The sequence below is a fragment of the Aythya marila genome (assembly GCF_965140915.1).
Source record: "Aythya marila genome assembly, chromosome: 4".
Lineage (NCBI taxonomy): Eukaryota > Metazoa > Chordata > Aves > Anseriformes > Anatidae > Aythya > Aythya marila.
This window is the reverse complement of record NC_139045.1, coordinates 40,187,095-40,199,414: the sequence shown is the minus strand read 5'-3', so window position 1 is coordinate 40,199,414 and position 12,320 is coordinate 40,187,095.

The following is a 12,320-nucleotide window of genomic DNA, read 5'->3' as shown; positions in this document are numbered from 1 at the left end:
AGCATATAATGCAGTGCTATACTGTTCTGTCACCAAATATCTGGAAGAAATTAATAAATTTGTCTTAATAAAAACAGTGTAATAGTAAATCAATCAGAATAATTTAAAGATCGTGATTTTTACTATGGTAAATTTTAGTTCGTATATAGGGTAACAAAAAGTATGTTTGTAATATGGGGATAACAGAATATAGTAAAACAGCCTGAGAAAGGAGTTTTACACACAGGACTGAGGTACAGGGAAGCTTAGTGTAGTGATACCTCAGTTAAGCATCTACAAACTTGAAACTGGAATTTGTGATTTCTATTAGAACTTGGATTAAAACAGGGACAGACACCAAGTGCAATGTGCAACTGTTGTTCAATAAGTCTCTGAAGACCCCAGTTTGAAGTAAAAAGTGCAGTGTACATTTCAAGTCATTCCATCTGCTTGAGATTTAGATTAATTGCTCAGTGGTATCAAGAGTATTCTTTCTTTTTCAGGTTTCTAGGATGGAGTATAATATAAAGGTAGATTAATTGGGCTAAAGAGAAAGTGAACATAGGCATGCACCTCTAAATTAGGAAATGCAGCTGAAAGCTGAGTCTTGGATATCTCTTCCTAATTCAAGAAATTATAAGCAAGCTACCGTATAAACTTGGAGTAGGAATAAAGAAAGAATTCTTTAGTTTGTTCTGTGCTCCTGAGGAAATAAAAGCATCAGGTAGTAAATGGAATGTTTCCTGGAAGTATGGTATGTAAGATGAAGTATTCCTTCATCTCCCTGTGTACGAATTGAAATAGCTACACTCCTCTGAGTAGCTGTGTAGGTGCATTTGAATTGTTTCTTTCAAGAGAGGGGATTGAGTACAAGTGTTTTAAGATTTTGGTGGGTTAACTGATCTGTTAAAGACACTGGGGGGGGAGGGTACCATATCCTCCAGACGTATTTTTAAGGACTCAGAATACTGCTGCAATTTTAGCTATAATTGTTCAAGGTGCACAAAGGACTTTTGTTTTTGGACCTTGCTGAGAGATAACCATGAAGCAGTTGTCTAGATCCTTGGCTATGTCAAGACCCCAGACACTTCTAGTCTTCTCAAGCAGAATTTTGGTAATCCTAAGGAACCTGATTTTTGAAGCTGGTAGGCCTATGAAGTTTAGAACTGTATAGGTTAATGAAGCTGAATGGGTATCATGATTTTAAATGTGAGCCATCTGCAAATCTCACTTTCAGACTTAATGTATGGATTTAGACTTGAAACTGCCTGTCTTAGTCAAATAAATTTTAGCTTCACTAAAACCTGGAAGCTAAAAGTGTGAAATATAATATAAGGTAGGAATAGAAAAGCTGAGTTACTTCTGTATTTGACGTTATGGAGGCTGGTGCTAGACTACTGCTTTCAGATTCTGTTTTCAGCCCAGAATTGTAAGACTTGTGGAAAAGTTGAGAAAGATTTCAGAATAAAAAGGTACAAGAATGAATCTGGAAAGAGATAGGATAATGTAGTAAGAAAACTTAGAAGTGAAGTTACTGACATTAAGGTATAGAGATGGTCTGAGTACTGCTTACAAGTATGTTTATGGGTATGATATGTCCAGCAGCAAGAAATTCTCCAGGGCACAGGAAAAATAACAGAAGATACATATGTTTGAAGCGAGGTAAATGCAAATTAGAGTAAAAGACATGTTTTCAATGTAAAGTACTTAGCTGTTGGAAGTCTTTTTAGGATGTGGTGAGTTCTGTAAATTTAGTTTATTATTTGAAGTCTGTGAATTTAAGGCTGCATGTCTTTCCAGTTGTAAGTTGTAAATCAAACAGAAGTTTATGGACTGACTATAATGGTTACCACAGGCTCTTTGGCTTGTGTTGTGCAGGGAATAATTCTAAATTTAGCTAACTGCAAATTATTGCAGACAAAATTATTGGTAAACTACTACTTGACACTTTACACTCACTGAGGTATAAAAGGTGATGCTGGAAGATGCTAATTCCCTTTGATCCAACATCAGCATTCTAGGACTGTGTGTAAGCAGCTCTCCTGTGGTGCGTGTGAGACCCTCATGGGAACCCAGTTCTCCCTTATTTTTAATTCCCCCATGTGGCATTTTACTCATGGTAGAGATAAGTCCTCAAAATCTGGTAAAATGAGTAGGGAGCTATTAGTGATTACACCCATCAGGACAAAAATGTCATTTAATGTGGTCCCTGGCTTTTGCATTATGTGCAGTACTAAGTCAGAGTGGGAAAAACAAAACAAAACAAACAAAAAAACCCACTTTTTTTTCTTGCTATCTCTGAACACTGAAGTTATTTCAGCTAAACTATCCAAGTGGCTGTGTGAGCTTGGGCAGTTTTTTTTCAGGTTCAAACAATCCATGCTTACGTAGCACAGATGTGGCATGTAGCTTTGCACTTAAAAGCTGTTTGTTGGTATTGTTTGGGAGAACTGTAATTATCAAATATTATGATTCCTATTAGCATTACTATATGAATATATACATATGGAAGCAAGAACACTATATTACATGATCTCTAATCACTCCTCCATTGCTTTTTCTTAGTGAGTGCAAAATGTTGTTAATCATTTTAAAATCATCCAGATTTGATGGTTTCTTATGGATGATACGCAGCACTGGTGAAGACTGTACCTTGAATATTGTGTTCAGTTTTGGGCACCTCACTGCAAGAAGGATATTGAGTTGCTCAAGCTGAGGAAGAGCAATGAAGCTGGTGAAGGGACTAGGAAACAAGACTTACCGGGAGCGCAGAAGAGAAACTGGGGTTGGCTAGTTTGGAGAAAAGGAGGCTTAGGGGAGATCTCTTCGCTCTCTCAAACTACCTGCAAGGAGGTTGCAGTGTAGGGGCTGCTGGTCTCTTTTCTCAGGGGATAAGTAATAGGACATGAGGAAACAGTCTCAAGTTATGCTGGGGAGGTTTAGATTGGACATAGGAAGAATTTCTTCACAGACAGATTAAACACTGGAACTGGCTGTGCAGGGAAGTGGTGGAGTGTCCATTCCTGGAGGTATTTAAGTGATGTGTAGACTGGGCACTAAAGGACATGGTTTGGTGATGGGATTTGGCAGATCAAGTTGATAGTAGGACTTGATGATGTTTTGAAGGTCTTTTCCAACCTAGATGATTCTATGATCTAGTCTCCTAAATTTGGGTTCATATTATGGAATTTTCATGTAAGTTTATAAAACATTAAACCCAAGTAGGAATGAGTAGTCCATTCAGAGCATAGTTGGAAACATCCCATTTCATTTTTCCATGGAAGTAGTGCTTAGTCCATCTTACCTATATAGCTATGCTTGGTAGTTGTCAACAGTAAAAAATCTTGTGTTGTATTTCATTTTATGTAAATCATTTCTTCTCGCGTGACTGACCAGATTCCTCTTTTATAACAGGATTTTGTTTTTAACTGCAGAAAAAAGAAATTCCATAAGATTGAAGCAATCCAGAAGTACCCATGAACAGTAAACTGCTAATTTCAAACCCCAGACAGAAAATTGCTGAGTTATGAGACTAATAAATACATTCAACTGAAATCAGGATTGCTTCGTGAACAAATACCAGTAAGAATAAATTTGCATTGATTACAATTAGTGTCAAACTGATTTCCTAGGAACTGTAATCTTAATTACGATGCCAGTTCAGGAAATACTTAAGCACATGCTTATAATTAAGCACATGCTCAGTCCTTCATTGATTTAGGGCCTCTTCACTGAAGTATACGTACGGGGCTGGCAGACACACTGGTAAGTTCTGCAGAAGTGCTTAACTGCTGGGCTCAAGTTCTGATTTGTTTTGGTATTAGAAGTGAAACTGCAATTCATCGTTGAGTTATTTAGTCAAGGGCTGCAATTCCTGCTGGCTGCAACTGTATGCCTAAAACATGAATGTAAGCGCACTAGGAATTGCATTCAATAAATAAATAAATAAATAAATGTATTTGTTTGGAGATTTAAATAGGTGGACACTAGTTTTCTTTAGTAGAGGGCAAGGTCTTAATTCAAGTCAGGGAATCTTAAGAGGCTTTCCCTTTGCAGTCTTCATGATTTATGTAGTACCACGTTCATGATTAAGATTTCTGTGTGAATAATAATAGGCAGATGTAGTGTTCCTTTAGTACCAAAATCTTGATTTGATGTGCAGTGATTTATTTATTTATTTTTAGCTTTAAGTCTAGATATAATTCTTAGTGTTTTATTAATCTTGCATATTTCTTCTATATTATATTTTATATTATATATAAAATAATATATATATTTATTATCTATTATTATATATTGTTATCTATTATTATATTTTTTCTATATATATCTTCTATATTATATTTCATTTATTTACATGTCTGAGATTGGATTTTCAAGCATTTTCTTGTTATTTTACTCTGTAACTGAAAAGTCTCCAAATGAATTTAAGATTAGAGTCCATCTCAATATTTTTAGTTTTCTATTGATGCCCTGTAGTTTTTGTTATTTTATGTCTTGGGATTTCTTTAACATTCTCTGCCATGATACCTTTCCTGACAACAATTTTTCATCCTCAGCAATCGACTTCTGGTGATGACCCTGGCCCCTTGTGAATATGGAATTAATGAGCGCATTTACTTTCATTCATACCTCTGCTGTCAGCACATTTTTGCCATCTCTCTGAAGCTGATCTGTCTTCTTCACATTTTTTTAATGTACTTGGGGAAAAATCTTATCTCAGCTTCTTGCAGAGTTTATGTCCATTTTCTATATTTGACTTATCTTTCCTTTCCTCATTTCAAGTTCTACCTTTATTTCTACCTGTATCATATTATATCTGATGTATACTGTCTTCTTATTCTTGATTGCATTATGCAGGTCTGATTTCATCCAGACTGGGATCCTGTTTCCTCTCCCACAAATTCAGTCAAATGAGATGCAGAAAGACTGAACATTTTATACAGAAATATATATGCACAAACACTTGTTCTGTGCTTTCACAAACTGCTCACCTTCTTCAAACTTAGTTCAAACTTTTCCTTTTTTTTTTTTTTTTTTAAAGTTCAAATGTTAACATAACAGCCACTTTTGCTATTTAGTCTCTTTTGGATGGATATTATTATTTCTGAAGTTACTCCAGACTAAGTCAGTAATTTGATTCTTACCACCCTTTCTTCATTAGGAAATCACTTTCTGTTTTCTGAAGTCTAAGAACTGTGTGTTTTGTAGTATAGCTTTATTGTGCATTGATTTATATTACAGTAACTAAAAATCAATTAATGATATAAAGGAAAATTTTATAATCATGTCTCAGTGACTGAGCTGTCAGTATGTGGCATGCAAGTGATCATCTTATTTTGTTATTTAATGTACAAAAAACAGTAGTTAATGTTTGGGGAAAATTGCTTCAGTTGATATGATCAATGAGGTGACTTTTTATTTTTATTTTTGACTTCCTGATTTTTGTACCAGTGTATTACCACTGATTTCTGAAGTATAGTTATATGCATATATTGGTCCAAATTTATCAAAATGTCCATGCAGGACACTGAAGTTCACAGTGAAAAATACCTTTTGGGGTAATATGACATTGAGAAGTAGTTTTTTGGCTGTATGAAGGAAGTGAAAGAATCTCACTCTTAAGAGCTTTACTTAACTTGTCTATGAATATCCCACTGTATCTTGAATGATTTGATTACGCTTCAGATGAGCAACGTGGCATTCTATTGCTGATCAGAACCAAAGTGTCATTTGTTCAGTGTAGCTATACATATAATCAGTAACATTTTGTCTGCAAGTGGATCTTTGACTCCAAAAATAGCAATATATGGCACTTAGTGGAATACATGCAGATTTTGCTTCTCTTGCATGGTATCTACATTTCAGCTTTATCTTTGACGCCTAGATTTCTCTGGGAATCTGAAAGGAGGTGCTCTTGTCTGTGGAGCAAACTGATTCTGCTTTATACAATAGTAACATGTTCAGGCTGCACAGGAGAAAAAAATTAAAAAACAAAACCCCATAACATATCCCCTCCCAACCCAGTACTCTTGCTGATGATATTAACAGGTCTTAACACTATGATCTAATCAAGAAGGTTCAACTTTTAAAATCTCATCAGCATTAGCTGAGTCAGCATCATTAAGGATCAACCTAATGAGTAAACCATAGTTGATTGTAATGGCTGATATTTATATTTATATGCTCAGAGTGGGGAAAAAAATAGAAGAGAGTAATTTGTTGATACGCTAGTTCTGAACCATAAATCATTCATTTTTCCTCTTGAGTACACTGCATTTTATCACTTAGAAATTAGCATCTTTCTAGTTCTTTTTCCAAACCTCAATGCAGACAAATTAGGTTGCCAATATAACTGTACAGAAATGTTTAACCGAGGAAACTGTGTATTGATATAAGTGGGTAGAAAAATTTTCAAACATTTTAGGGTTGGGGGCTGACAGAATATTTTGGCTTCCTGCAAGCGTATAGTATTTTATCATTTAACTTAAAGTTGTGCACATTTTTTCAGGTGCACTGTGGCATGGGACAAATCACAAAACTACATTTGGCTAATACCTGAAAGCACTTGAAAAGATTAAAAATTGCCTTTGAGGTATAGTTATCAGTTCTGCGATTTTTGGGGGGAGAATATTCATTTGATAAATTTCAATTGCAATATTAGCCAATAAATAGTATCCTATTTGCCACTCGTTGTAATGCATTTTGCAAATGACTTTTTCTAGATAGAATGATGGGAGACAACTTTGTGTGTTTGTAAGTCTGTCTAGTTAAACAGCGAGATTTTACTTTCCAGAAGACTATTAAATCTGTCCATTTTGCTATCCTTCAGCTCTTCTTAAAACCAGAATTTAAGATTTTCATTCACACTTCTGAAGAATATTCTTTCTCCTGTTGTCATGACTGTGTGTGGCAGCATTCAGAGACTACTGTGTGTAATGATGGAACAAGTATTTTATTTCAGTTTAAACAAAGGTAGTCAAACATTAAGGAAATTTCCATTTCATTAAGGAAAAATGATCACAAATATTAATGTAAATTATATTTGGTTTGTATGGTATTTGTATGGTATGTCTGGTATTTGGTTTGCCAGGACTCAGAGACCAAGTGTATGCTACGCTTACTGATTTTCATATGTAATGTGTATGTGTTCGTATATCAATGCTTGTTAAGTATTTTTTATTTTTTTAAATGAATTTTCATACATTTGAAAAGGAGTGCATGCTTTATGGTAAGTCTTCACTTCTTCAAGTAATAGAGCTATCAATAACCAGAGAAATATAGAAATAAATACTCCCTTATTATATATATATATATATATATATATATATATATATATATAAATAAAATTAGTGAAAACAAATTACTCATGAATTCTCAGGGAAGGAAAGTCATCATTGAATCTATCTGGCAAAGCATTGAATCCATAAAAGAAAATCAAAGTTAATTTGGAGTGGTCTGTGAATTATTTGCTAATCAAAGAGGGAAGCACAGAGTGAATAGAAATGACCAATGATCCGTCTGTAAGCCTACAGCAAGTCTCATTGACCTCTATCTCTGGCAAGTCCCAGCAGTCTTTTTCCCTTTAGAGGTCAAGGATGCAAGTTTTTAATGAATGGTCTTTCATGATGGTCCAGACATTTTTCTCTGTGTGAAGGGAGAGAGATTTTATGTTTGCAGATATTTAGATATTTAGAGGATTTAGTAATCTATACCTACTCAATGACCTTTAAAATAGGGAAACTGTGACCCTATTGAGATGTTTCTGAGTTTTCAGATCAGCTTTGCAGGTGCCAATATGTTTGTCTTATGGATTTGATAAACTCATTGAATAGAACGAAAGAGCTGGCACCAAAGTTTGCTTTTTCCATCCTTTACTTTTTAGCATCTCCATTTTCAAACAAACAATAAGGGATAAGTATCTAGTTACATAATTTCTTTATAATTTCAAATACATTAGGAATTAAAAGATCTCTGTGACCTTTATTGTATGATATTTACTGAAAGTAAATAACAGAATAAAGTAGTACATGACTAATGAAATATAGCACCATTTTTTCATAAAAAGTAAGGTGGTTGAAGGAAGATTAACAAGAAAGTCTGATGGAAGGAATGATATAACAGATTGTTATTTTGCTTTCTGAATTTCATGTAAATGAGTCTCTTCTGGTTAGTCCTTATTTTTGTGATTAAAATCATGGCTGTTTTGTCTTGAGATGGCAAATTCCAATAATATATCATTTTGTACATTTAAATTTCAGACCCAAGTAGAGGAAAATCATTTCGTAGTTATTAGCTATTGTAGTAGAGTGTGTTTTTTATTTTTTATTTTTAAAAATTCATTCTCAAATGATGACCAGTGAACAGATCTAAATGACAGAAACATGATTGGTAATAAAGCTATAGTTTGGGGAATAAAATAACATTTTAATATTCTGATTATAAAATTTTGATTTGTAAAAAAATAGCACCTTTTACCATGGACAGCATCTTATTTTCACTGGAAACTGCAGGCTAATATGTCTGTATGTAGTCACGCTTATAGCACAATCTTTGGTGATCTTTATGGCCTAAAGAGAATCGAAATCCCTAAATTTCCACTTTCTTATATATTTCTTCATCTAATTCTTCATTCCTGGTTTTGATTCTACCATTCATTTCCACAAGTTTCCTTTGCATTTTACAATAAGATTTGAACTCTTCCTGATCTGCTTATTAATGGCAAAGGTAGTCATTGTATCTAGCTTCTTAAAAGAACAATATAACAATTGTGATATCTTCACAATTAGAAAAGTTATTTGGAAACAATTTAACAAAGATGTATGAAAATTTAAGATGTGGCATTTAGTCCTTTTGCTGATAAAGGCTAGGCAAAAATGGCATTGGATGAAGTGTTAGTTTGCTCTCACCAATTACTTGAAATATTGTACTCCTATTCATATTTAATAGTAACATTTTGATCTGTCTGTGGTCTTATTTTAAGCATTTGATAATCTGTGACAGTTTACCTGCCTTAACCTACCTCTGTTCCCTATACCTGGTACAGGAAAACAGTGTTTCCCACTCTAGTAGATATATTTGCTGATGCATCATAATTATCACTGCATGTTACAAATAAAAAATACCATCCTTCAAAATATATCTAAAGAGACTTCTTGAAAAGGGGCGTTATTTTATTTTATTTTTTTTAATTCTGAACATAAACAATCAGCTGTAAGATTTCATTCCAAGGGCATTTTTGAGGACGGATCTTCACTTATAGATGATGATATTTAGAAATAGTCTTACTTCTGAAACCTTAGTCTTGAGCACAGACAATTACAAACCAATTGTGTTACATCCTGCTGAAGGGTGTGTGGTTAGGGATCACTGCAAGCACAAAATTGTCAAGGCAGACATAGAAAATACAATAATCTGGAATTTGTATTGCAAATTTCTGGCTGAAAACTTCAAAGTAACCATGAAGAACACAAATATTTGTAAAGCTGAAATTGGTGAGTGTACGCCTTTATAAATTAGTATTTGATATAAGTGGATTTTTTCTCTTTTCAAAGCGACTATGGTAGGGTTGTCTGCCACAATCAAGACATCTCTAAGATTAAACGCTAAAAACTGAAATGGAATAGCAAGCGAAGGAAAAATATGCTTTGACACACGTAACTAAAATCTAAGTTATTATACTTTTGATGAAAAAGCCTACAATGTAAAATGTGTGTTTGCTTCAGTTTCATTTCACATAAGTTAAATAAAGCTGCAAGGTTCACACTTTCTTTAGATCATTTTATGCTGATGTATCAGTTTTGTAAGGAGTTGTATTCCAGTGGGTACAGGAAATGTTTTACTCAGTCAAAGCTAATAATTGTTCATTCTGACATGGCATTAATGAAAAAGATTCTATTCCAATTACAAATCTATTTCAAAAATAGTATGGCACTAAAGCTCCCTAAACAAAAAAGGTGGAGTGAATTTTGCATAGCAGTTGAAATGTTACATTACAGGTTTACTATGCTCATTTTATTGACTAATTCAATTTAGTTTGGTGCCAATTAAGTATACCTCAATTAATGCAAAAATATCTGCAAAATATGTTCTTTGGGTACCCCCTTTAAGTGATAGAAGTAAGTGCTAGCTTTGATCAAATTTTATTCCGACCAGTTATTGAGGAAAACAGAAAAAGAGCAAATCTTAAAGGCAATTGGATTGAAAAGTTAGTTGTCCTGTCATTCGTTCTCTTTCTTAATAACTTCCCCTGAGTTTTGCTGCACATGAAGTTGATTCTTAGGAACAGAAGATAAGTTGATATAAAGACTGGGGCAGTAAGGCCAGTCCTTTTCTGTCACGAGATCTACATAACATATTGAGTTCCACAAGGGTCTACTATATGGATAGCATTCCTTCAAGCCACTGTGCACAGTTTGCCTCCTTCCTTTTGACCTTTCTGCTGAGCTCATGTGCAGTCTATAATTAATCTAGGCCTTAAGAACAATAGCTGACTTTATAGCAAAAACTGTCAAAGGTAGAGTGCTTGATCCATGAATATTTATATTCATATAAGCTTAAGAAATTTGTTAGGTAACACCATCCAGGTGGTGTGAACTAGGTCTCATAAGGCCAAGTGCATTAAGGATAAGCATATGGAGATTACTTACTATGAATGAGTTGTGCTGCAAACCTGGTGGTGGGGGAGAAAGGTCTAAGATCTTAAGAAGTTTAACAGATGTATTCTAATCCTTCAGGTCTGACCAGATTTCCCCTTTAATGCGGGCACAGGCAGGCACCAATCACAGAGCTGGCATCTTTGCAAAGGAAGGTAGGTGTCTTCCTGCTGCAGCTTGTCTGTAGTATATATTCAATTTTACAAGTCGTTTGTTTCACCTCTTTTTTTTTTTGGTGCTGATATGCATGATTTGGTCAGATCACTATGGCAGGCAGAAGATTCCAGACTGAAAGAGTGGACCTTGGACAAATAGGGATGACATGATCCTTTTGAAACAGCTATGATTTATTGGGCTAATTTACCCCTACTGCATCCACATTCTTTCAGTTTCTCCACTTCCTTGCTTCCTGTGTCTGTTCCTGTTGAAACTTTGTAGAACTCCAGCAGTAGCAGCCCAGGGCACATCTTCTTTGAAGCCACTTGCCACCTTAGCATTTCCCTGAAGGAAGAAAAGAAAATTCTTCTGCATCTCTGCAGCAAGTCAGTCATTCAGCTTCTTTGCATTTCCTCATATTTTTGACAGTATGCAGGGTATTACTTAGTATTAATGTCATTGGCAGAGCATATAAAAACATAGGTGCATTCAGATAGTGAAACAAAAGAAAATAAGCAGGCAAGATTGCTCTTTAATTTAATCTCCCTTGTAAAATATGGGAGAAAAATGATTTATTAGCCACCTTTTAAAATAAAAATCAGCTTAGCAATATATAGGATAAAGTCTTGTTACTGGGTCTTAAATGTATACAGATTTGGATATTCCAAACTGAATCTTCAGTTTGCCTTTGAGAGTTTTTTGGTTTTGCTTTGTGTTTTTTTTTGAGAGCAAAAATTACGTGAAGACAGTAAAAGATCACTAAACTGAATGGGAATCTTTCTAATCAAGGTCAGAGAGCAGGAAGTCTGGTGGAGCCTCATTTGCAGGTTTGACAGCTGTAGTATAACAAACAGATTGTCAAGGCATATACAAGCTACTACAGTAGAGGAGAACAGAGGATGTATCTAGTACTGATTACAGAATGCCACGATGTCTGATAGAAAGAAAAACAAACTAGTCTGCTCAATGGGTATGGAAAAAACAACCAGTGTAGACCACAGTGCAAAAATCAAAGCAGTCACGCACAGGCACAGCTGCTGTATACATTAAAAGAAAAGAAAGTAGAACAAACAGAACAACCAGTTCTACAGGAGAATCAGGTTGAATTGTTGGATAAAGTAAAGATACTTGACCTTATGGAATCACAAAGGGATATTTTTAATGATGGTTTATAGCTCTTAGTGATTAGTTTCTCACCATGAGAAATACATTTCTCAACTAAAGACGTCAATTTTATGATGAGTTTAGTTTCAACAATTTTCAGGGTTCTGATCACACAATAATGACTTATGTGCTTAAAGGAACACAATTTCCATTAAAAATGTGCAGGTGGCAAGAAACCTGTATATTAAAATAACATCTTTTTAAAAATATATATATTTTGAACTTTTCTAAGGCAGTATTTTCTTTTTTTCTGATGTTGGGTTTGTCCTTTATCCTTTTCTCTTATGTCTTCCTGTATCTTCATATAGAAAATGTTTGATTGCACATTATGTTGTATAAGGGAAATTGATGGCGAAGAAACTGTTC